The sequence below is a fragment of the Giraffa tippelskirchi genome, chromosome 7, assembly GCF_054371585.1.
Source record: "Giraffa tippelskirchi isolate mGirTip1 chromosome 7, T2T-mGirTip1v1.2.pri, whole genome shotgun sequence".
In the NCBI taxonomy this organism is placed as follows: domain Eukaryota; kingdom Metazoa; phylum Chordata; class Mammalia; order Artiodactyla; family Giraffidae; genus Giraffa; species Giraffa tippelskirchi.
This window is the reverse complement of record NC_137281.1, coordinates 17771372-17799190: the sequence shown is the minus strand read 5'-3', so window position 1 is coordinate 17799190 and position 27819 is coordinate 17771372. Positions and strand designations below refer to the sequence as shown.

Genomic DNA, 27819 nt, shown 5'->3' with positions numbered 1-27819 from the left:
TCAATGATTTATTCATTTCAAATGAAAAATAGAAGGTAGATGAGAAGAATGACTTCACAGACGCATCGTTCTCGGGGCGCTGGTGCGAGGCTGTCTCGCACGCTGCCCGAAGGGCTCCGTGTGCAAGTCCCTCTAATTAACAAGGTGAATCAGGCGGCAGCTCTCTAATTAGTGAGCATGACAAGCCAGCGGAAACAGGCAGGCAGACTGGTACACATAGCTGGCCAACAAAGGCTCGGCACATTTCAAGTGAAAAAATGCAGATTTCTTCTAAATAACTATTAAAAGTATGACTGTTGGGGGGAAGAGAACACCTCATTTTAATTCGCACGTTTCATGTGTATTCTTCCTTCATTCTCAGGGATAACCAGCTCCTTTGGTAAGATAGGGTTTGTGTCAGCCCTTTGTACAACCTTTCCAGGCAGAGCATTGCTGAAAACACAGGCATTGTTGCTTGAAATAAGAATCAACATCTTAGTTTGGGATTTATGATCAATTTGTGTGTGTTTTAGTCTAGTAAGCAGTATCTGCCATTTATCTTTATTTCTGCTTCTTCCAGAACTCAGAGATGTCTGATGGGAAACTCTCTCTGGAGAGTTTACTCAGTGCTGTTCAGTCCCTCGGGAAACGCTGCAAGGAGCCCCCACAGGAGAGAAACTACTAGCGCCTCCACTCTCCAAAGAGGGGCAGAGCCCCTGCAGGGTCACACCTGGTTACCAGCTCGATCTCAAGGTGAGCCTAGACTGCCACTGGACACAGGCTTGGCCCCCTGGTTATTGTCCTGGTTTTACCAGTCTTTGCTCATCTGCCATCTTTATCTGTCTTTGCTATCTGGAGGGCAGCAGTCAGGCCAGCTCCCGTCTGCATGAGCCAAGCTCCGTGGGTGCAGCCTGCAGTCACCCGCAGCACAGCAGCATGTTGCTGGGGACACCATCATGCGTGTTCACCTTCTAAGCAATGGCTCCCAAGGACTGGGCTTGCTGCCTGGTGGGCTGGACTTCACCAAGGATGGTGAACAACCTCTGTGTCTTTTCCATTCTAGCTGCCTGTAGTGTCTCCCGAAAGGTATTTTCTTTCGGCATCAGGGACTTGTTATCAGGTAGCCGCTAAAAGAGTCTTGTGAATGGAGAACATACTGACTCAGAGTCAGCTACAACAGCGGTTCCCAATCTTTTTGCCACCAGGGACCAGTTTCACGGAAGACAATTTTTCCACAGAACTGTGGGGGGGGGCGGGTTTGGGATGATTCAAGTATATTGGGCACTTTATTCCTATTATTATTATAGCAGCTTCACCTTAGATCATCAGGCATTAGATCCCCAAGGATAGGGACCCCTGACATAGAACACACATCTACTGAATCTGGACACCGTGCTGGATACTCCCTCTGGAGCAGGCACTGATGCTACTATTGTTTACAATTTATGGTCAGGAAGGGTAGAGAGGGTGTCCTGGGTCCCTCAGCTGAAAGATGCTGCTGGAAGCAGATGATGAACTCTGGGTTTATACCCCAACCTGCAGTCTCCCCTCCTCTCCTTGTTAAGACTCACAAGTTCTGATCCACAGATCAAAAGATGTCACTTCATAAAACTCACTGCTGTTCCCACATAAGCAAACTCTAAGACCTATGAGCAGTTCAACAGTTGTTTGCAAAGAATAGTCTTCCTGACTGTCTGGAGAGAAATAAAGAGGGACAGCTTAGAAATATGGGGATCATTGGTACCCTTACTCTTCCCTGCACTTTACTGTCCCTGAAAGACTGAACCTCGTGAAAGATCATTTCCAGGCAAATATAAGTGAAAAAGATCTGAAAAGCAATCATGGGGGTGAGGGGTAGTCAAGAAAGGTAAGTCAAAGGAAGCTGGGCCAATTGGGAGGCTGCAGGAGCCCTGTTTCACCGCACCCTGGGCTCCCCTGCTGCATGTACCAGGCAGCACCCATATTAAATTTCTACAGGGTTTTCTCTGTGTCCAAGCAAACATCCCTTCACACACCCTCTCTTCCCTCTTCAATTTTTCACTTATGATCAGGTTTATCTATATAGTCTCCATCTCATGTAGACACTCAGCATTTAAGAGTTTCTAGGACTTCCCCAGGGGTCCAGTGGTTAAGACTCTGTGCTTCCCACAAAGGGGGTGCAGTTGCCGGCAAGGCCAAAATAAAAGTTGCCAGCGCACACTGGCCCCCAGGACAGCGGTGGGCGAGGAGCAGGGAGGGCAAACGTGTCACTCCTGCCTTCTCTCTGCCCTCCCATTCATTCCTCAGCAGCTCTGCCTGCAGAAGCCTTTGGAGCCCCTCTCCTGCACCCACTGTTCCACGAACTTACCCTCATCACCACAGCCCCTTCTTCTGAACCCCATAGGAATCTGATGCACTTTTTGAGCCATCACCTTCTGTTTCACACCGTACTGTCACTCAGGCAGCAGGACAAAACTGTGCTTTCAGTCAGTCAGACCTGGGCTCCATTTCTGCCTCTGCTCATTTCAGGCCATGATACTCTATTTCCATCCTTAAGTTTCTGTTTCCATACCTGAAAAAAGTAGAAATAACCCTCCAACCTTGAAGAGGTGTTCAGAGAATTAAATGAGATAAAGTTGGACTAGCCTCATGTGTTACCTAGCATGTCGAAGGTGTTAAGGTCTAATTTGGGCTTCCTTGGTGGCTCAGTGGTAAAGAATCTGCCTGCAATGCAGGAGATTCAGGTTCAATCCCTGGGTCAGGAATATCCTCTGGAGGAGGGCATGGCAACCCACTCCAGTATTCTTGCCTGGAGAATACCCATGGACAGAAGAACCTGGCAGGCTATAGTCCACAGGGTCATAAAGAGATGGACATGAATGCTGCTAAGTGACTTAGAAGCAAGGACTAATTGAAGAAAAATTCTTTTCATTTTGGAAATTTTAAAAATGGTATAATTTTTAAAATGATGTATTTGAACTTCATTTATGTCTGGTACCAACCCCAGGCAGGTCAGTCATGAACAAACTATGTGACTTTGTGCAGGACACTAAACCCCTCTGAGCCTTGGTTTCCTCACCCATTATACAAGGTTGACCATACCTGACTCCCAGGTGTGGTTTAATGAAGCAGTGGAGGCCAGAGCCCTCAGCACAGGGGTCGTTCAGTAAGTGTCAGTCAGAAGCAAGAACCTTGTGTGTGCCTGGACCTGACAAAGAATTTGAACAAGAGGAATACTCTCAATGAATGAATATTTGTGGAAAGAATGAGAAGGGAAGAGGTGTGCTAGATACATGTTCCTGTTGCAGTTTTTATTCTTTATGGCTTTAGACAAGCCACTTGCCCTTCTGAGTCTCAGTATTTTCAGTCTACAAAATGGGAGAAAATCTGTCAACCTCATTGGCTTGCTTCCAAAACTAATGTTTAGAAAACATAAGTGTGGGGGAAAAGTACATCAAATTATGAAACAAGGACTATTTCAGAAGCTTAGTTAACTAGTTTAACAGGAGTGAATATTATAGATGAAAGCATCTATGACATTCATTATAATCCTATGTTGTTACCTGGTGAAAATTTGACGGTCGATTTTTGCTCAGTACTAAAAGTTTCTGCCTTTTAACCTGTGCAGGTAAGCCACCTGAGCTAATTCATGACAGCTGCTTTTAATTAGACACAGAAATTTTTAAATTTCATCTTAAAAATATAACAAATTTTATGTGAGAATAGTTTGAAATGTCTGAACTTTCCTATTGAAAAGTTAATATGTGGTTTAAAATTCCAAAGTAACTTTTTAGGGGTTTGCAAAGCATTGAAGCAACATTTACTTATGTTTGGGGCAGGATGATAAACACCTATTTAGTAAATTACAATTTGTCTTTAGGAATATCTTTTGGTACTAATGCCTTCTAACACACAGCCAAAATGCTTATCTTATCTGAAATGAACTTTTGAAAAATTAAAAAGCACTAGACAATACTTACTCAGCCCTGCAGAACACCTGTGCTGGCTGGGAAAAATTCCCCATAGCTAGAGATTCTCCAGGGCCACACCAAGTTTGCCTGAGGGTATTTCATATTCTTAAGGCATTGCTTTTCCAGCAACAGGTAATGTCAGGGACCAGGGCTCTGACATCAATGGTGAATTGTAATGAACAGCTTTCCCTGGGGGCTCAGTGGTAAAGAATCTGCCTGCTAAGCAGGAGACTTGGGTTTGATCCCTGGGTTGGGAAGATCCCCTAGAGGAGGAAATGGCAGCCCACTCTGGTATTGTTGCTTGGGAAATCCCATGGACAGAGGAGCCTGACAAGCTATAGTTCATGGGGTCGCAAAGAGTCAGACATAACTTAGGGACTAAACAACAATGAACAGCTTTAATTCAGAGTTCCCTGGTAAAGAGTCTGGTACTAGGTGTATTAGTTTCCTCAGGCTACCATTAAAAAGTTCCACAAATTGGGTGGCTGAAAATAACAAAAATTTATTCTCTCCCAATTCCAAGGCTGGAAATTCAAAATCAAGGTGTCATCTGTATTGGTTCCCTGTAGGGCTGGGAGCCTCTTCCATGTTTCTCGTATCTTCACATCATCTTCTCTTTGTTTTCTCCCTCTTAAAAAAAAAAAAACCCTCTATTTACTGATTCTGGCTATGCTGGTTCTTAGTTGTGGTGTGCAAGATTTTTTAGTTGTAGTATGTGGGATCTTTAGTTATGGCATGTGAACTCTTAATTGCAGCATATGGAATCTAGTTCCCTGACCAGGGATCAATCCCAGACCCCCTGCATTGGAACCACGGAGTCTTATTCACTGGACCCACCAGGGAAGTCCCTTATCTTCTTTTTGTGCCTCCAAATTTCCCTTTTTTACAAAGACATCAGTCAAACTGGATTAGAGTCTACCCAAATCACCTCATCTTAACATGATCATCTGTGACCTATTTCCAAATAGGGTCACATTCACAGATACTGGGGGTTAGGACTCCAGCATCTTTGTGGGGCACCGTTTGTGCCTATAACACAGGGAAAACTGTCAGAGTCACTGGTTTAGAAGTCTCCAAGGCTGTCCCTGGACAGGGAACAGAGGTGTGTGGCTGGCCTGCGCTTGCCAGGCCTCCCAGAAGGCAGCTGGCAGAAGTGCCACAGTGCGGGGTCTACCCATGGGCCTTGCAGGGAGGAAAGCTGAGTGTTGCCAACAAGTGGAGAGTACCTCCATCTCTCAGGAGCTGTGTTCCATGAGGCAAGCACTCAGGACTGTTGTACAAAATCAGCATGCCCATTTACTGATAGAGAGGGACCATTCACAGGGAGGGTGACACCTGGGTCTACATGACCTGCACATTCTCCTCCTCCAGGCAAATGTGCAGCTGTGCAGAGAGTGAGTTTGTCTGTTTCAGGTAACATGGCTTGGTCTCCATCTCCATCTCCATGTCAAAGGGAGTCCTTGCTCACCAGGGGAGGGCTGCCAGGATTCCTGGGGAGAGCCTCGAGGGGCCACTCATAATCTCTCCCTGCTAATCTCGAGTGGACCAGACATGCTTCTAAGAGACACTCTTTTTTTTTTTTCTTTATTTGAGATATTCCTGGGAACTTTCCTGTTGACAAACTCACTCTGAAGAATTCAGCTTTGGTTCAATTCCTGTAGATTTCATCATTTAGCTCTGAGGTCATTCTCTCCTCCCTCATTTCCCAGTTCTTGGAGTACCTCACTATAGTCCCCAACTTCACACTCACAGCCTTCCTGAGAACATGTTTGCCTTAATTAATTCTCTCTTTAAGAATAAATAGAACCCGACCTTCTGACTGTGGTATTTTATTCAGTGCCCGTCTTGGACAAGGTCTGCTCCTCCTCTTTCACAAATAGGGGCTGACCAGACAAACTCATCCAGATCCACGCTACCAGGCTCTGAGCCGAGCCGGCCAGGAGGGGCTAGTCTTTGCTGAGATGTGAAGCCAAGTTGGAGGGGACTCAGTTGTGGCCAAAGAATTAAGGAAGTGCTATAAAAATTCTCTTCTTTAGGACCAGGGGCATTTGTAGCTCCTGAAAAAAAAAAAAAGCCTGCAGTTTCTCTTGCGCCATGTAAAATGTTCCAATAGATAACTGATGTCAATTATACCTCAAGAAAGCTGGAAAAAAATAAGTAAAAAGAAAGGAGATACAGTAAGTCTCCTACACATGAATGAGTTCCATTCCAAGAGCATGTTTGTAAGTCCAATTTGTTCCTAAGTCCAACAAAGTCAGCCTAGGGACCCAACTAATACAATCGGCTATACAGTACTGTACTATAACAGGTTTATAAAACTTTACACACAAATAATACATAAAAAACAAATACAAAAAATAAAACATTTTTAATCTTACAGTACAGTACCTTGAAAAGTACAGTAGTACAGTACAACTGTTGGCATACAGAGGCTGGCATTGAGTGAACAACAAGAAGAGTTACTGACTGGAGGAGGAAGAGGAGGTGTGATATGATCGAGTTGAAGGATCATTAGCAATAGGAGGTGGAGGGCAAACTGCAATTTCACTCACATCTGATGCTGATGGAACACACGTTCACATCTTTGAAAGTTCTCAAGATTTGTATGTAGGGGACTTACTGTATTAAAAAAATAGATCGCTCATTTTTCTAAGTGACAAGATAACTATAAATAAATAATAAAAAGAAGTTTTATTCCAAGATCAGTAATATATATCTCTATTAATTATTAAAATGTAATAATTTGGGGGTAAGCAAGTATTCATAGAAACGATCATGCTCTAATTTAGAAAATCACCTTAAAATCAGCAGTCAAAATGAGTAGTTAAGATCATGGAAATAAATAACTAAATAATTTCATACTAAATATGAAGTGATTTCTTTCATCTAGCTTCTATTTCATCCATGTCTTAATAAGAGGGAACATTTCAATCTTTACTATCTTGCTGAATATAATTAGCACCTAATTCCTACTCTGTAGTTAGACTAATTTCCCATTTATATCTCTGACACCTCCCTACAGCCTACTTGACTTGCCTGATACATTTTCAAGGTATTAGGAGGACTCCATGCAAAAGAGAGCTATCTTGTCCTTACTATTTGGGGACATGAATAGGTTTTTGGGAGGCTCAACATTGGATAGACTCTCTGGCAAAAAAAGGGTGAAAAAGACATTAAAATAGAATTATCACTGGTTTTTAAAATAGAATACCTTAAAGAAGCTCCCTCAGATACTGAACAACCAATAGATCAAAGAAGAAATCAAAAGAGAAATTTTAAAATATCTTGAGACAAATGAAAATGGAAACACATGTACCAAAATTATAGGATATAGCAAAAGAAGTTCTAAGAGGGACGTTTACAGTGACAAATGTACACATTAAGGGGGGAAATCAATTTAAGAACCTAAATTTACACCTCAAGGATGAAGGAAAAAAAACAAACTAAGCCCACCTGATGCAAAGAACTGACTCATTGAGAGAGACCCTGATGCTGGGAAAGATTGAGGGCAGGAGGAGAAGGGGACGACAGAGGATGAGATGGTTGGATGGCATCACCGACTCGATGGACATGGGTTTGAGCAAGCTCTGGGAGTTGGTGATAGACAGGGAAGACTGGCGTGCTGCAGTGCATGGGGTCACAAAGAATCAGATCTGACTGAATGACTGAACTGACTGAAGCCCAAAATTAGCAGAAGGAAGGAAGTAATAAAAATTAGAGCAGAAATAAAAGAAACAGAGGACAGGAAAATAATAGAAATGGTAGGTAAAAAAAAGAATTGGTTTTTTGAAAAAATAACCCAAATTATTAAACTTTTAGCAAGACTAATCAAGAAGAGAGAAGAGCCAAATAAATACGATTATAAATGAAAAAGGAGACATTATAAGTGATACCACAGAAATACAATGAATCATGAGACTACTATGAAGAACTATACCCCCAACAAATTGGACAACCTAGAAGAAATGGATAAATTCCTAGAAACATACAACCTGCCAAGATTAAATCATGAAGACTAGAAAATCTGAACAGAACAATAGCAAGCAAGTAATCAAAATTCCCAACAAAGAAAAGTCCAGGACCAGATGGTTACATAGGTGAATTTCACCAAATAGTCAAAGAAGAATTAACACCAATTCTTCTCAAACTTTTCCTCAAAAACAACCAAAGAAGAGAGAATACTCCCAAACTCATTTTAAGAGACCATAATTAACCTGATACAAAGCCATACAAGGACACTACAACAAATAAAAACTACAGGCTAATATCTCTGATGAATATAGATGCAAAAAATCTCAACAAAATCCTAGCAAACTGTAATTTAACACCACATTAAAAGACTCATACACCATGATCAAGTGAGATTTATCTCCGCTCTGCAAGGATGGTTCAACATACATGAATCAGTAAAAGTGATATACCACATTAATATCGAGTGAAAGATAAAAAATCATATGATCATCTCAGTTGATGCAGAAACAGCATCTGACAAATACAAAATCTTTTCAAATAAAAACTCCTAACAGAGTACAGAAGGAATACATGCCAACATAATAAAGGTCACATATGACAAGTCCAGAGCTAACATCAAATTCAATGGTAAAAGGTTGACAGCTTTTCCTCTAAGAATCAGGAACAAGCCAAGAATGCCCACCGTCACCCTTGTACTCAACAAAGTACTAGAAGTCCTAGCCAGAGCAATCAGGCAAGGGAAAGAAATGAAAAGTATCTGAATCATAAAGGAAGAAGTAAAATTGTTTCTATGGTTTTATATATAGAAAATCGTGAACACCACCAAAAAGTGTTGTAACTCATCAGTGAATTCAGTAAAGTTGCAGAACACAAAATCAACATACAATATTCTATACACTAATAATGAATTATCTGAAAAAGAAATAAGGAAAACAAACCCACTTACAATAGTATCAAAAACAATAAAATACTTATGGATAAATTTAACTAAGTAGATAAAAGATCTCTACCCTAAAAACTGTAACATATTGATGAAATAAATTGAAGACATGAATAAATTGAAAGATGTTCTGTGTCCATGGAGTAAAAGAATTAATATTGCTAAAATGTCCATATAAACCAAAGCCATCTACAATGCCGTTCCTATAAAGATTCCAATAACACATTTTACAGAAATAGAAAACACAATTCTAAAATTTGTTTGAAAGCACAAAAGGCCCTGAATAGTCAACGCAATGCTGAGAAATAAGAACAATGCTAGAGGCATCACATTTTGTGATTTCAAACTATACTACAAAGCTACAGTAATCAAACTGCATGATACTGACATGAAAACAGATCCACAGACCAATGCAACAGAACTGAAAGCCCAGAAATAAGCCCATGCATGTATGGTCAACTAACACTGGACAAGGGTTCCAAGAATAGTCAGTAAGGAAATGGTAGTCTCTTCAATAAATGGTGCTGGAAAAAACTAGATATTCACATGGAAAGGAATGAAACCAGACCCCTATCTTACACCATTCACAAAAATTATGCTGAAATATATTCTTCTTAAATGTAAGACTTGAAACTGTGAAACTAGAAGAAAGAATAGGGGGAAAGTTGTTGTATTGGTCTTGGCAATGATTTTTTGATTATGAAACTGAAAGCACAAGGAACAAAAGCAAAAATCAGTAAGTGGGACTACATCAAACTAAAGTGTTCCTGCACAGCAGAAGAAATAATCAAGAAAATGAAAAAGCAATCTATGGATGGGGGGAAAGATTTGCAAATTATATATCTGATAAGGAGTTATTATCCAAATATACAAGGAACTCTCTCAACTCAATAGCATAAAACCAATAATCCAATTTAAAGATGGGCAGAGAATCTGAAGGGCTTTCCTGGTGGCTCAGCAGTAAAGAAACTGCCTGCCAGTGTGGGAGACACAGGAGATGTGGGTTTGACCCTAGAGTTGGGAAGATCCCCTGGAGAAGGAAATGGCACCCTACTCTAGTATTCTTGCCTGGAAAATCCCATGGGCAGAGAAGCCTGGCAGGCTACAGTCCATGGGGTTGCAAGAGCTGGACACAGCTTAGCAACTAAACAACAGCAACAGAGAATCTGAACAGGCATTTTTCCAAAGAAGGCATATATAGATGGCCAACAGGTATATGAAAATGTGCTCAACATCACTAATCACCAGGGAAATGCAAATCAAAACCATAATGAGATATCACCTCATACCTGCCAGAATGACTATTAACAAAAAGACAAAAGATGACAAGTGTTTGCAAGGACGTGGAGAAAAGAGAACTCATTTTTACTGTTGTTGGAAATGTTCAGCTCAGTTCAGTCGCTGAGTTGTGTCCAACTCTTTGCGACCCCATGGATAGCAGCACGCCAGGCCTCCCTGTCCATCACTAACTCCCAGAGTTTACCCAAACCCATGTCCATCAAGTCGGTGACGCCATCCAACCATCTCATCCTCTGTCATCCCCTTCTCCTCCTGCCCCCAATCCTTCCCAGCATTAGGGTCTTTTCCAGTGAGTCAACTCTTCGCATGAGGTGGCCAAAGTATTGGAGTTTCAGCTTCAACATCAGTCCTTCCAATGAACACCCAGGACTGATATCCTTTAGGATGGACTGGTTGGATCTTCTTGCAGTCCAAGGGACTCTCAAGAGTCTTCTCCAACACCACAGTTCAAAAGCATCAATTCTTTGGTGCTCAGCTTTCTTTATAGTCCAACACTCATATCCATTCATGACTACTGGAAAAACCATAGCCTTGACTAGACAGACCTTTGTTGGCAAAGTAATGTCTCTGCTTTTAAACATGCTATCTAGGTTGGCCATAACCTTCCTTCCAAGGAGCAAGCGTCTTTTAATTTCATGGCTGCAATCACCATCAGCAGTGATTTTGGAGCCCAAAAAATAAAGTCTGACACTGTTTCCACTGTTTCCCCATCTATTTCCCATGAAGTGATGGGGCCAGATGCCATGATCTTAGTTCTCTGAACATTGAGCTTTAAGCCAACTTTTTCACTCTCCTCTTTCACTTTCATCAAGAGGCTCTTTAGTTCTTCTTCACTTTCTGCCATAAGGGTGGTGTCATCTGCATATCTGAGGTTATTGATATTTCTCCCAGCATCTCGATTCCAGCTTGTGTTTCTTCCAGCCCAGCGTTTCTCATGATGTACTCTGCATATAAGTTAAATAAGCAGGGTGACAATATACAGCCTTGATGTACTCCGTTTCCTATTTGGAACCAGTCTGTTGTTCCATGTCCAGTTCTAATTGTTGTTTCCTGACATGTTGGAAATGTAAATTGGTGCAAACCAGTATGGAAAACATTATGGAGGTTCCTCAAAAAAACTAAAGTAGAGCTACTGTATGATCTAGCAGTTTTCACTTCTGGGTATATATCCAGAGGAAATGAAATTATTATCTCAAAGAGATATCTACACTCCAATGTTCATTGCAGCATTATTTATTAATACAATAGCCAAGACATAGAAACAACCAAAGTGTTCACTGATTAATGAACAGATAAAGAAAATGTGGTATATATAATAAAATATTATTCAACCATAAAAGGAAGGAAATCCTGCCATTTATGAGACATGGATGGGCCTTTAGGGCATTATGCTAATTAAAATAAGTCAGGTAGATACAGACAAATACTCTATGATCTCACTTATATGTGGAACATTAAAAAAAAATCAAACCCATAGAAACAGAGAACAGATTTGTGGTTGCCAGAGGCAGCAGGTGGAGGTAGAGGAATTGGGTGAAGGTGGTCAAAAGGTACAAATTTCTAGTTACAAGATAAGTAGGTTCTGGGGATGTAATGTATAGCCTGGTGACTATAGTTAGAACTACTGCATTATATATTTCAAAGTTTGAGAGAGGAGATCTTAAAAATTCTCATCATAAAAATTATAACTATGTGAAGTGATTAATGCTAATTAAACTTATTATATATATATATATCAATGCAGGAGACCTGGGTTTGATGCCTGGGTCAGGAAGATCCCCTGGAGAAGGAAAGGGCAGCCCACCCCAGTATTCTTGCCTGGAAAATCCCATGCACAGAGGAGCCGGGTGGGCTACAGTCTATGGAGTCATAAGAGTCAGACACAACTTAGTGACTAAACCACCACCATCACCGTGTTGTATACCTTAAACTTTTGCATAAATTGCATTTCAGTAAAATGTTTAGATTCCTTAGCCATCATCAACTGTACCATAAAGGATATGTTCCATTGGTCTGTAATGGTCAAGGTCAACTCCAGTGTCTGAAATTCGGGAAGACTGACACGATCCTATGGTTGTGGGACTCAGGTCAACAGGATCTTGCTTTGTGTGAACATTTTAAACTCTCAATGTCTTTACAGCTTCTCTGACTCTTCACATATTCCTTCTTTCTGTTATATAAACACTATATGCCTAGCCTTCATCTCCACTTGCATGTCTAAATAGCCAAGTCAAATTTAACATGTATGAAGCCTAGTTCCTGAAATTCTACCCCTAATCTGCCCTAGCCACAGTCTTCCCATTCCAGGTAAAGGCATTTCAATTCTTTCTGGCACTCATGTGAAAAAGCCTGAAATCACTCAACTCTTTTTTATCTCAAACTCCATACTCAGTCCATGAATATATTTTGTAAGCTCTGCTTCTCAAATATATCTAGACTCCAACATTTCTCTCTCTACTTTTACCATAGCCACTCTGGTGCAGGCACCCACTTTATCTCTGGGGACTACTGCAATGGCCCCAGTCAGCTTCCTGCTTCCACCTAGATTCATTATGGTTATTCTCAACAGAGCCTGACTGGCAATTACGGACATTACTCTGTCCATGGAATTCTCCAGGCAAGAACACTGGAGTGGGTAGCCATTCCCTTCTCCAGAGGATCTTCCCAACTCAGGGATTAAACCTGGGTCTCTTGCATTGCAGACAGATTCTTTATCATCTGAGCCACCAGGGAAGCCCTACCTGACTGGACCTGTGATCAAATAAGTCAGACCATAACCCTTCCACTGATCAAAATTCTCCAGCAGTAAGTACCCCATTTCACCCACAGTAAAATCTGTATATGTTGGCGTCTTAGATGTATTTGTCTGTTATATTGATATTTTTAGTTCCCTGCTGTGTTTTTGTGGGAGGTGACAGTGGCCTGCAGTAAATAGTAGGGATAGAGATGAAGAGGGGCAGATAGACAAGAGAAATGAAACAGGGAAAAGGACAAAGTACGTGGCCAAATCTAACAAATAACTTCTAATACTTCTTAGCTTAGAAAGTCCTCACTTCTCCTGAGATTTGGTGAATATTCAGTTGAGATTTTCATGTGCTTTTTTAAAAAAATTAATTCATTCATTAGGCAGTGTCGGATCTTAATTGCAGCACGATCTTCCATCTTCGTTGTGGTGCGTAGGTTCTTTAGTTGCAGCATGTGGGATCTAGTTCCTTGACCAGGGGTTGAACCCAGGCCCCCTGTGTGGGGATCATGGAGTTTAACCACTGGACCAGCAGGGAAGACCCATGTGCTTCTTTCTTATAAGGTAAAGGTTCTTTTTGTCTGCTGTTACCATCTCTAAGATGTAAAGATCCCATGAACCCTTTGCTTCCAATGAACCAAAAGGCTTTAGAGAAGAGAAGAGGGGGCAGGAGTAGGCAGGGTCATTTCTCTTTTGATGCCAGCCCATCTTTGTGTGCTAAATAAATCTGTATTTCACTGACTACCAAGTTACTTATTCTTTAGATTTATACAGAATCAAGAAAATTTAAGCAATGAATTTTATTAATCAATAATTATCTTCTTTTAGCCAGAGTTAAGATAAACAATCTATAACTTACCACTGACTTTTAGAAGAATAGTCAACAAAAACGCTAAAATTTATCAGTTCATTTTGAACACCTCCAGTATCTGATCAATAGAAAGATTTATCATATTTTCACTACTTTCATAAGTCCCACACTGAAATCCTGATTAATTTTAGTGAGTGAGTGAGTGAGTGCTCAGTCATGTCCAACTCTTTGTGATCCCATGGACTGTAGCCCACAGGCTCCCCTGTCCGTGGATTTTTCCTGAGAAGAATACTGTTAGTGGGTTGCCATTTCCTCCTCCAGGGGATCGTCCTGACCCAGGAATTGAACTCACGTCTCCTGCGTCTCCTGCATTGAAGTCAGATTCTTTACTGCTGAGCCACTGGGAAAGCTCCAGTTAATTTTAGTAGACCCTCCTAAATACATAAAGAATTCCTTCCAACTCTCAAATTACAAACTCACTCACTATAAGAGAGATTCAGGAGAAAAGTGACCATACTATTGACACTTATTTACTTTAAATGGCACTTATTTACTTTAAAAAATGTAACTGGAGGGAGAAAATATTTTTAACAACATGCTAAGCAGCATGTCATTATTCAATTAAGATGATATCCTTATAAATCAGAAAGCTCTTTAACAGGCTGAAAGGTAAGGTATTTCCCACGCAAATGAGAAATTAAAAATAGATATTCAAACAAGGATTCTTTAGTCATCTCAACACCAATTAGTGATACACTGTTTAATTTACATATAAGCTGAGTTTGGGGGCATATAACTGTACCTTGCTTGGCATTAGATTTTTGATACTTTGGGAAAATAGGAATTTTTGCATATCTTTGGGCAATTGGCTGCACAGATGGAAAATAGTATCACAGATGCAACCCTGCTATGTGCTCTACCTGAAAGGAAAGCAGCAATCTAAGTCAGTCTTAATCCCACAGAAGGCTGAGCTGAGGTCCTTAGTCATGCTTGGTTTTATCCAGAATGGCTTGCCCAAACAAGCTCATAGGTCAAGGCTGGATCCAAAATTCTTCTCAATTTAGGCAAAATCTTTTATCAATTTTTACCTTTCATTGGGCACCACCAACTTAGGGAACAGAAAGTAGAAAGATCTGTACAAATTAGAGTTTCTTTTACTTTATTTTAGGTTTCTCTCTCTTAAATATTCTACCTTCTAGGGTTCAGGGAACAAGAACATTAATTCAATATCAGGAAGACTGATCAGATGCTCTCCCCACCTTGCCTTGCCTCTTCTAGACCTGCCATATTTACCCTCCTTCCTGTGAGTGTGCATGTGTGTGGCTAAGTCACTTCAGTCGTGTCCAACTCTGTGCAACCCTATGGACTATAGCCTGCCAGAGTCCTCTGCCCATGGAATTTTCCAAGCAAGAATACTGGAGTGGGTTGCCATTTCCTCCTACAGGGGATCTTCCCAACCCAGGGATCAAACCTGTGTCTCTTATATCTCCTGCACTGGCAGGCAGGTTCTTTACCACTAGCATCACCTGGGAAGCCCTCTCTCTTTCCTGAGTATCTGCCCAAAGTAAGTCACAGCTCAGCTGGGGCTCTCAGTGGCCCTTGATGGACCACCTGATGACAGCTAGACCTGCACCATTCTGCAGGTCAGCATCACTCAGTGCCCACCTAGGAGAGTTCACATGACCCCATCTTACCTACCCCTTCTTGGTCTACTCCACATCTCAGTGAAACCAACCTCAAATCTCACACCTGGGAAGGGCTTCCTTCCAAACCCAGAGGTCCCTGTGCTCTGTGACCTCCAGATTATGGATAAAGATATATTTTTTAAAAAAGGTAACTGACACCAGTAAGGCTCCTGATGGCTCAGCTCTATCCTCATGAGTCTTTTAGCCAGCTTTCTACATGCCAAGACATCAACCCCCACTGTCACTGAAATGAATTTTTTAAAAACATTCTCCATATGAAATATTGTCAGTGTCACCACCTTGAGCCCTGCAGCTGCTTATGATACCCAGGGACATCCAGAGTCTGATTCCTTCTCTCTCCTCCCTCACTCCTCTTTCCGTTTTTTACTTCAATGACTTTTTATGTGCTGGGAAATGTTAGAGCTCTTATTTAATTAATTTTTAATGAAAAAATTTTAACATGATGCCATATTATTTGCTTCAAGTTTTTTCTTTTGTGTAAGAAATAAAACATTACTACTAGAGATGAAGTCCCTGTTTTATTCCTCTATCCCAACCTCCACTTCTCACCCAGTGGTGACTGGAAGATGGTGTGCATCCTTTCTGTTCATGTTGTTGCATCTTTACAACTTCTGTGTACATATACATATTTTAAAGAGTTTATAGTATTATTTCCCTTATGTATTTAATAAAAGATTCTTTTTATATAATTTAATTTATTTTGGCTGTGCTGGGTCTTTGTTGCTGAGTGGGCTTTTCTCTAGTTTATGGGGAGCTACACTGTAGTTGCAATGCTTGGGCTTCTCACTGCAGTGGCTTCTCTTTCTGCAGAGCACAGGCTCTAGAGTGCACTGACTTCAGTAGTTATGGCTCATTGGCTCAGTAGTTGTGGCTCCTGGGCTCTAGAGCACAGGCTCAGTAATTGTGGTGCACGATTAGTTGCTCCAAGGCATGTGGGATCTTCCCAGACCAAGAATCAAACCCGTGTCCCCTGCATTGGCAGGGGTATTCTTTACCACTGAGCCCCTAGGAAAGCCCTGTTTCTCTTAATTTCAAATTTTGCATTATGTCATACTGTACATCACCATTCAACATGGTCTTCCTTTCATCAAATACATTCTCAAGATTTATCCATGTTGATGCACATAGATCTAGTGAATAATTTTAACTGCTTTGTACTAATCTATTATACAAAATATCTCAGTTTTAATCTCATTTTCCTATTGAGGGACACATAGTTTGCTTTCCTTTTTAATTACCATAATAGTGCTGCAGTACAGACCCTGATATGTCTCCCTATGCATACATTCAATACCTCAAGAGTTTATAACTAGATTTGGGGTGGCTGGTTCAAAAACAGTACATGTATTGGACTTTCAATAGATATTACCTATTATAATTAGCTGTTCTCATTTGTACTCTGACTTACAGAGTGACTTCTTGTCTCTCCAATATGTTTTAAAGAATTGTATGATTTTCTTTAAATTTTGATAATATGATGGGCATGAAACAAACACTTCATTGCTTTAATTTTGAGTTCCCTGATTCCTGGAGAGTTGAGCATCTTTCACACATGTACTGGTCACTACATCTTCTTCAGACAATTGTTTATATCTTTTTCCATTTTCCCCTATGGAGTTTCTTTCTTTCTTTCTTTAAAAAATATTTATTCTGGATACAAATCTTTGGTCAGTTATGGAGGCTTAAAAGTTATTTCTGAAACGGACTTGCATTTTAACCTTAGTTTTGGTGACTTTTGTTCTTATGAACTTTACATTTTATTTGGTCTAATTTATCAACTGTGTTTTAAAAAATGCTTTCTGGATACTTCTGCTTTAAGAATATCAAGATAGGGTCCTCTATTTTCTACTAAAAGTCTTAAGATTTTACTTTTATTTTGGCCTTTAATTCATGTTGAGCATATTATTGTATATGGAGTGAAGCAGAGGTTCACTTTTCTTTTTTCAAGACAAGCCAATTTTCAAGGGGAAAAACTAAGCAGAGCAGGTCATGGTGGGCTAGGTCCCACTAACCCACAAAAGTTAATTAGAAAATCTGGAAAATGAAAATAAAACCTGCTTGAACACACTAAAGAGCTCTACCATGATAGTAAAGAATTACCAGGATAAAAAAAAAGAAGAAGAAGAATTAGGATCTGGGAAACAAGGGAGACTCTGTGAGTAAAGCATACATTTGGGGCCACTTTCCCCAGGAAGCATTTGCCTGTTCTGAGATGGAAAAACCGAGAAGCCAAGAATTAACCTGTAATTTTGCCAGCCTTGAGCATGAGAGGGATTGGTGTTCAGGCCTGCCAAGTAGGGAGACTAGTGATGGAAGTGACTAGTGATGGGAGACTCCCATCACTTTGGCATGGGACCACAATAAGTCTGTGTCCTGGATGAACCATATGTAGGCTCTTTCAAGAATTTCAACTCAACTACAACTTCTATCAAACACTAGAATTTTCTTCCCTCTCATTATGTACTTTGACTATGTCTGTGGGTATTAATGGGCTTCCCAGGTAGCACTAGTGGTAAAGAACCTGCCTGCCAATGCAGGAGATGTAAGAAATGTGGATTCAATTGCTGGATCAGGAAGATCACCTGGAGGAGTACATGGCAACCAACTCCAATATTCTTGCCTGGAGAATCCCATGGACAGAGTAGCCATAGGGTCACAAAGAATTGGACATGACTGAAGCAACTTAGCACGCATGCACACACATACATTTAATATAAATTTACATAACTGTAACCTTGCTTGTCTGACTTGGCTATGTATTATTTATGCTGGCTCTTTCTTATGTTGCCTCCATTTGTGTATATTTTGAGTATGTTTTAGTTTGTTCAATTTTACTGTGTACTCATATTTTTCTAGAACATCATCTAGGTAAATTCTTTGAGCTCATAAGGAAGGTGAGTTCCTACAGAAAGAGATTTTCACTTGTTTCTATCTATTATTCTGGAGTACTTCAAGAATGGGAACATTCTACACTAAAACTTCAGTAAATCTCAGGTTGAGATTTTTCTTCGACCATCTAGGTAGTGAGAATTTGTGGTGAAAATTTGTATAAAGATCTCACTTGACTGTGGTTACAAACATTGAAGAAGGATTGCTTCCCAAGTGATTTTATCATTACATTTCAAGACCGGTCATTTTCTTTGAAATTCCTTGGGGTATGAGGGTGGGTTTATTTCTAGTTTGTCCTTATTTTAAGGGTGTAATCTCTGAGGTCTCAGTTTTATGATGGAGGACTCCTATTAGACTTCCTACATTTGAATGGGCTGCAAGTTGTGTCCTATACTCCACAGCCAAAAAGGAAATAAAAATCAAAATTCAAGTTCATCTTATTTAGCAAATATGTTCAACATAAAGGGGAAGCATCTATGTTTCCCTTTCTGAGTTTCTCTCTTTACTTGGTTTTTGGTTTGAGGGCTTCTTACTTTCTTGCCACTTCACTGATTCATTTAAAATTTTATATTAAAATTGTTTTCAATCGAGAACAAGATGGCGGAAGAGTAGGTGGACGTGGAGTACATCTCTCTCCACGGATACATCAGGAATACACCTTCAGACACAGAAATGCATGCAGAACACCAGCTGAGAGCAGACAGGAGTACCTGACCAGTGGAAAAGAATATATAGAACCATGTAAAACTCCGTAGGCAGAACAAAGGAACTAGGGGTAAAAACAGGAGTGGTAGTAGGACTGGACCTGCCCTTGGTGGGTGGGGACACGGAAGCAGGGGTCCGATCGCCATATCAAGGCAATTGTCTGAGCCAGAGGAGAAACATTTAAGGTTGAGAGTGAAACAGCTGATCTGTGGCAGCCTACATGGAATAATAATCAGATAGTCCTTGCTGCAGCCATACATACCCAGGACAGCAATGCAGGTCCCCTGGAAGGCACAGCCACTGGCAGCTAGAGTTTAGGGATTGTGGAGCAATCCCAGGGTTAGGGCTGCTGTTGACTGTGGAGAGATGGATGGAGGGGATGTGAGGGAGGAGATTGTGGTGGGAAATGCTTGTGGAAGAAAGCCAGGCAGCCTTGGAAGCAAGGCAATACTGCTGAGTCACACATAGGGGGTGGAGCCATCACCATAGCTTCTCTCCCCGCACACGCCAGCATTGGCAGCTGAACAACAGTCTGGGCCATCAAATGCCTGAGGCACTGAACTACAGAGTAGGGCCCCACCCAGGATGCCCCTTTAAGTGCCTGACCAGCCGAACAACAGAGAAGAACCCCAGGCAAGGGAGCCCTCTAAGTGCCTAAATGGGCGGAGCTACAGAGAAACATCGGCCAAAGAGGCCTCCTGATTGCCAGCTACCAGAGGCTCGAAAAAAGACTCTGATAGGGCCATAACTCCTGCGGCGGAGGCAGTCCGTGTCCCTGCACACTTGGCACCGCCAGGGTCCCCGCAAGCCAAGCAGCTGCACCACCTTCATGCTCAACTCTCACTGGGGCAGAGCTGCCACAGGCAAAAAAAAGACTTGCGTCTATGTGCGCAGGGTCACGTCAGTCGTGTCCGACTCTTTGCAACCCTGTAGACTATGGCCTGCCAGGCTTCTCTGTCAGGGAGCGGGGTTCTCCAGGCAAGAATATTGGAGCATATTGGCCAATACTGATTGCCATTCTCTTCTAGAACACTATATTTCCTGCTCCCCTAGCCACCAACTCCCCTGAGTACCTGGTGCTGCTAGAACCCCTGCGACCCAAGAAGTTGCACCACCTCCACACCTGGCCCTCACAGGAGCAGACCCAAGTCCTCCAGGGAAGCCTCAGGAGCAAACCCCAGAGGACAACCCACATGCAGAAGTGGAAATAAAACCACAGTTGGAACCCAGGGGCAGTATGACTAAGGAAGAAGACCCAAAACCTTCCCACCAGCTGTACAAGCTGCAGATTAAATCCACATGATCAACTAGGCAGACTCTCTGTCTATGAAATATATAAAAGGTCATTGAGAGCTCCCACAAAAGAAAACGCAACGCACTAGTTCTGATAGCTGTGGACACTGGAGGCAAGAACACATAGGAGTAGGACCAGATTAGAATCTGAGCTGCCCTCACAGCAGGTCCAGAGATCAGCACAGTGTTAGAGGGCATCCTAGGGAGGTGAGGTGGACTGTGACTCCCAGCAAGGGAAAGGACTCTGACAGCAGTGACTCAAGAAAAATATTTATTATTCTTATGTTTTGACTTGTTCTATAGATTCTTTCGGATTTTTTCTCCCCCTCCCCTGTTGTAGTTGTCAATTTTATTGGCACTATGAAATCTGATTAAGCTTTTGAGCTTTTTTTTTCCTCAGTCACATTTTTTATTGTTGTTATAAACCTCTGCTTCTATTTTAGGCTTTTGCAGTTCTGTGGCATCTTCCTTTTTTTAATTTTCTTTTCTCTTTTTTAATTTTAATTTTTAAACCTATTGTTATTTTTCTACATTCATTCCTTTGTTTGTTTTCCTACTGTTCTTTTCCCCTTGCAGTTAATCTTTAATGTATATAAATTTTCTTTATCTACCTCTATTTAACTTTGCATATCTATTCTTTCTTTCTTTACTTTCTTTCCTTTCCTCTCAACATATTTGTTAGTTTTATTTTCACTGCTTTATTCCCCAATTGGCATCTTGCTTTAGTTTTGTTTTCCAGTTTGTGCTTTAGTTAGTTTTCTTCTAATAGATATAATTTTTGGTTTCCTTTGTTTGCCAGGTCAATCTATTGTACTTTATTTTTGTTAGACTGTTTTGATTTTGCTTATGTGTGTATATGTATATGTGTAGATTCAGTCACACTTTTTATTGTTGGTATAAACCCCTGCTTCTACGTTGGGCTTTTGCAGTTCTGTGGAGTTTTCCTTTTTTTTTTTTTCTTTTTTCTTCCATTTTTTTTTCTTTTCTCTTTTTTATAATTTAAATTTAAATTTTTAAAACCTATTATATTTTTTCTACATTTATTTCTTTGTTTGCCTTTCCTACTGTTCCTTTCCCCTTGCAGTTAATCTTTAATGTATATGAAGCTTCTCCATCTACCTCTATTTAACTTTGCATATCTATTCTTTCTTTCTTTACTTTCCTCTCAACATATTCGTTAGTTTTGTTTTCATTGCTTTATTCCCCACTTGGCACTTTACTTTAGTTTTGTTTTCCAGTTTGTGCTTTAGTTAGTTTTGTTCTTAACTGGTAAATATAATTTTTGGTTTCCTTTGTTCACCAGGTCAATCTATTGTACTTTATTTTTGTTGGACTGTTTTGATTTTGTATATGGATGTATATGTGTATATTCCATTATTTTAATTATTATTTGCCTGATTTTGTAACTGCCATTTGTCCGGGGTTCATCTTTGGTTTCTTGTTTTTGGATATTTCTTTTAATCTCACTTAATACCATGACAAACCACTTGTGGAATCTTCATTCCTGACCAGAAATCAATCCCTGAGCCTTTGGAGTGGGAGCACTGACTCCAAGACCCTAGACTACCAGAGAAATAACCCTAGGGAGTATCAAATAGTGAGAACTCATACAAAGGAAACCACTTGAATACAAGACCTGGCATCACCCATCCACCAATAGCACTCTGTGCAGGATGCCTCATCTAAACAATAAACAAAACAAAATTACAAACCCAATCATCAGCAGACAGGATGACCACCTCCCTCAGCCTTGCCCATCAGAGGAGAAACAAACAAACAAACAAAAACTCAGCACATATTTTACCCTATACAAAGCTTACACAAACCACTGGACCAACCTTAGGAGGGCAGAAACCAAAAGGAAGAAAGAATTCAACCTTGAAGCCTGGGAAAAGGAGACCTCAAACACAGTAAGTTAAAATAAAATAATGAAAAGGCAGAGAAATACCACACAAATGAAGGAACAAACTAGAAACACAGAAGTCCAAATAAATGAAGAGGAAACAGGCAAACTACCTGAGAAAGAATTCAGAATAATGATAGTAAAGAAGATCAAAAACCTTGAAAACAAAATGGAGAAAATGCAAGAATCAATTAACAAAGACCTAGAAGAATTAAAGAATAAACATACAAAGACCAACAACACAATTACTGAAATTAAAAATACTCTAGAAGGAATCAATAGCAGAATATCTGAAGCAGAAGAACAAATCAGTGAGCTAGAAGATAAAATGGTGGAAATAACTTCTGAAGAGCAGAATAAAGTAAAAAGAATGAAAAGAACTGAGGATAGTCTCAGAGACCTCTGGGACAATATCAAACACATCAACATTCGAATTATAGGGGTCCCAGAAGAAGAGAAAAAGAAAAGGTATGAGGAAATTTTTGAAGAGATTATAGCTGAAAAATTCCCCAACATGGAAAAGGAAATAGTCAACCAAATCCAAGAGGCACAAAGAGTCCCATACAGGATAAACCCAAGGAGAAACACGCCAAGACATATACTAATCAAACTAATCAAGACTAAACACAAAGAAAGAATATTAAAAGCAGCAAGGGAGAATCAACAAGCAACATACAATGGAAACCCCATACACTTAACAGCTGATCTTTCAGCAGAAACTCTACAGGCCAGAAGGGAATGGCAGGATATATTTAAGGTACTGAAAGGGAAAGATCTACAGTCAACATTACTGTACTTGGCAAGGATCTCATTCAAAATTGATGGAGAAATAAAAAGCTTTTCAGACAAGCAGAAGTTAAGAGAACTCAGTACCACCAAACCAGTTTTACAACAAATGTTAAAGGGACTTATATAGTCAAGAAATACAAGAGAAGAAAAAGATCTACAAAATCAATCCCAAACAATTAAGAAAATGGCAATAGGAACATACATATCAATAATTACTTTAAATGTAAATGGATTAAATGCTCCAACCCAAAGACACAGACTGGTTGAATGGATACAAAAATAAGACCTATATATGTGCTGTCTATAAGAAACCCACTTCAGACCTAAAGATACAAATAGACTGAAAGTGAGAGGATGGAAAAATATATTCCATGCAAATGGGAAGTAAAAGAAAGCTGGAGTAGCAATCCTCTTATCAGACAAAATAGATCTTAAAATAAAAAATATTACAAGAAATAAGGAAGGACACTACATAATGATCAAGGGCTCAATCCAAGAGGAAGACATAACAATTGCAAACATCTATTCACCCAACACAGGAGCACCTCAATACATATGACAAACACTAATAGACATGAAAGGAGAAACTGACAGTAACACAATAATAGTAGGAGACTTTAACACCCCACTCACACCAATGGACAGATCATTAAAACACAAAATTAATAAGGAAACACATGTCTTAAATGATACATTAGATGAGGTGGATCTTATTGATATCTTCAGGACATCCCATCCAAATGCAGAATACACCTTCTTCTCAAGTGCACATGGAACATTCTCCAGGATAGACCACATCTTGGGTCACAAATCAAACCTCAGTAAATTTAAGAAAATTGAAATTGTATCAAGCATCTTCTCCTACCACAATGCTATGAGACTAGATATCAATTACAAGAAAAAAACTGTAAGAAACACAAATACATGGAGATTAAACAGCATGTTTCTAAATAACCACCAGATTATTGAATAAATCAAAAGGGAAATAAAAAGATTCCTAGAAACAAATGAAAATGAAAACACGACAACTCAAAACCTATGGGATGCAGTGAAAGCAGTTCTAAGAGGGAAGTTTATAGCAATAAAATCCTACCTCAAAAACAAGAAAAACATTGAATAGACAATCTAACTTTACACCTAAAACAACTGGAAAAAGAAGAACAAAAAAAAAAAAACCCAAAATTAGTAGAAGGAAAGAAATCATAAAGATCTGAGTAGAAATAAGTGAAAAAGAAAGAAACAATACTAAATTTTAATAAAACTAAAAGCTTGTTCTTTGAGAAAATAAGCAAAGTTGACCAACCTTTAACCAGACTCATCAAGAAAAAAAAAAGAGAACAATCAAATCAACAAAACAGAAATGAAAAAGGAGAGGTTACAACAGACAATGCAGAAATACAAGGATTATAAGAGAGTATTATGAACAACTTATACAGCAATAAAATGGATAACCTGGAAGAAATGGACAGATTCTTAGAAAAGTTCAGTCTTCCAAGACTGAACCAGGAAGAAATAAGAATTATGAACAACCCAACTACAAGCACTGAAATTGAAGCTGTGATCAAAGATCTCCCAAAAAACAAAAGCCCAGGACCAGATGGCTTCACAGGAGAATTCTATCAAACATTAGAGAAGAGTTAATGCCTATCCTTCTAAAACTCTTTCAAAAAATTGCAGAGGAAGGAACACTTCTGAATTCATTCTATGAGGCCACCATCACCCTGATACCAAAACCAGACGAAGACAACACAAAAATGAAAACTACAGGCCAATCTCACTGATGCACATAGATGCAAAAATCCTCAACAAAATTTTTGCAAACAGAATTCAGCAACACATCAAAAAGCTCATAGACCATGATCAAGTTGGGTTTATTCCAGGAATGCAAAGATTCTTCAATATATGCAAATCAATCAATGTGATACACCATATTAACAAACTGAAAGATAAAAACTATATGATAATCTCAATAGATGCAGAAAAAGCCTTTGACAAAATTCAACACCAATTTATGATTAAACCTCTTCAAAAAATGGGCACAGAAGGAACCTACCTCAGCATAGTAAAGGCCATATATGATAAGCCTACAGCAAATGTTATTCTCAACGGTGAAAAACTGAAAGCATTTCCCCTAAGATCAGGAACAAGACAAGGGTGTCCACCTTCACCACTATTATTCAACATAGTTCTGGTAGTCCTAGCTACAGCAATCAGGGAAGAAAAAGAAACAAAAGGAATCCAGATTGGAAAAGAAAAAGTAAACTTCTCACTGTTTGCAGATGACATGATACTGTACATAGAAAATCCTAAAGATATTATCAGAAAGTTACTAGAGCTAATCAGTGAATTTAGCAAAGTTGCAGGATACAAAATCAGTAACAGAAATCACTTGCATTTCTATATACTAACTGTGAAAAATCAGAAAGAGAAATTAAGGAATCGATCCCATTCACCACTGCAACAAAAAGAATTAAATATCTAGGAATAAACGCACCTAAGGAGACAAAAGAATTGTACACAGAAAATTATAAGACACTAATGAAAGAAATCAAAGATGACATAAACAGATAGAGAGATATTCCATGTTCCTGGGTAGGAAGAATCAATATTGTGAAAATGACTATACTACCAAATGCAATCTACAGATTCAATGTGATCCCTATCAAATTACCAATGGCATTTTTCACAGAACTAGAACAAAAAATTTCACAATTCACATGGAAACACAAAAGACCCCAAGTAGCCAAAGCAGTCTTGAGAAAGAAGAATGGAGATGGAGGAATCAACCTTCCTAAAACTTCAGATTACACTACAAAGCTATAGTCATCAAGACAGTATGGTACCGGCACAAAAACAGAAATATAGACCAATGGAACAAGATAGAAAGCCCAGAAATAAACCCATGCACCTATGGGTACCTTATTTTTGACAAAGGAGGCAACAATATACAATAGGGCAAAGACAGCCTCTTCAATAAATAGTGCTGGGAAAACTGGACAGCTACATGTAAAAAAATGAAATTAGAACACTTCCTAACACCATACACAAAGATAAACTCAAAATGAATTAAATACCTAAATGTAAGACAGAAACTATAAAACTCTTAGAGGAAAACACATGCATAACACTCAATGACATAAATCAAAGCAAGATCTTCTATGACCCTAGAGTAACGGAAATAAAAACAAAAGTAAACAAGTGGGACCTGATTAAACTTAAAAGCTTTTGCACAGCAAAGGAAACTATAAGCAAGGTGAAAAGACAACCCTCAGAATGGGAGAAAATAATAGCAAATGAAACAACTGACAAAAGATTAATTTTCAAAATACACAAGCAGCTCATACAACTCAATGCCAGAAAAACAAACAACCCAATCAAAAAGTGGAAAAAAGACCTAAACAGACATTTCTCCAAAGAAGACATACAGATGGCTACCAAACACATGAAAAGATGCTCAACATCACTCATTATTAGAGTAATGCAAATCAAAACCAAAATGAGATATCACCTCACACTGGTTGGTCAGAATGGCCATCTTCAAAAAGTCTACAAACAATAAATGCTGGAGAGGGTGTGGAGAAAAGGGAATACTCTTGCACTGTTGGTGGGAATGTAAATTGATACAGCCACTGTGGAAAATGGTATGGAGATTCCTTCAAAAACTAGGAATAAAACCACCACTCCTAGGCATATACCCTGAGGAAACCAAAATTGAAAAAAGACACATGTATCCCATTGTTCATTGCAGCACTATTTACAATAGCTAGAACATGGAAGCAACCTAGATGTCCATTGACAGATGAATGGATAAGGAAGTTGTGGTACATATACACTATGGAATATTATTCAGCCATAAAAAGAAACACATTTGAGTCAGTTCTGATGAGGTGGATGAACCTAGAACCTATTATACAGAGTGAAGTGAGTCAAAAAGAGAAAGATAAACATCATATTCTAATGTATATATATGGCATCTAGAAAAATGGTATTGAAGAATTTATTTACAGGGCAGCAGTGGAGAAACAGACATAGAGAATAGACTTATGGACTTGGGGAGAGGGGAGGAGAGGGTGAGATGTATGGAAAGAGTAACATGGAAACTTACATTACCATACGTAAAATAGATAGCCAACGGGAATTTACTGTATGACTCAAGAAACTCAAACAGGGGCTCTGTATCAATCTAGAGGGATGGGATGGGGCAGGAGACAGAAGCAAGGTTCAAAAGTGAGGGGATATATGTATACCTATGGCTGACTCATGTTGAGGTTTGACAGAAAACAACAAAATTCTGTAAAGCAATTATCCTTCAATAAAAAAATAAATTAAAAAGAAAAAAATTGTTTTCATATAGCATTTCTAGTTGTTTCCAGTAGGAAGGTTAGCCAGGGTCTCTCATCCATTGCACTGCTAACCGTAGATATCCTCTAGATTGATGTTTCTGAAACACCAACCAGACCGTTTCACTTTACTCCTTAAACATCGTTAGTGCCTTCCTACTGCTTTCACAATCACATGGAAGCTCCTTAGCTTGATACCCAAAGACCTGACCTCTATTCACCTCCCTAGCCCTACTATCTGCCATAGCATTCTCACATCTCCCTGTTTTTGCATGTAATCTCTTCTCTCAGCTTAGGCATCAGTTTTCCAGTCCGGGTACATGTTCTCAGTCTGTTCACAGAAACACTACAATGCTTATCTTCATTGTACTATAAATTATTTTTTGCTAGATCAGTCCCAATAGAAACCACAGAATATATTTTCCTAGCATTATAGACTCTAGTCTATAACAGGTATTCAACAAGTGTTTCTTAAATGAATGAACAAATAAACCATTACT

General features: G+C 39.6%; 1 long non-coding RNA gene across 1 annotated transcript in view; it reads right to left on the bottom strand.

The window, feature by feature from the left end:
• Nucleotides 1-295: 295 nt before the first annotated feature.
• The window catches only part of LOC145515817 (uncharacterized), a 204835-nt gene continuing 177311 nt past the window's right edge, over nt 296-27819 (bottom strand). Inside the window, exons 4-5 of the long non-coding RNA XR_014061027.1 lie at nt 2327-2530; nt 296-1669 (exon numbers count right to left, since the gene is read on the bottom strand). This is a non-coding gene — a long non-coding RNA (uncharacterized LOC145515817). The remainder of the gene's footprint in view (nt 1670-2326; nt 2531-27819) is intronic.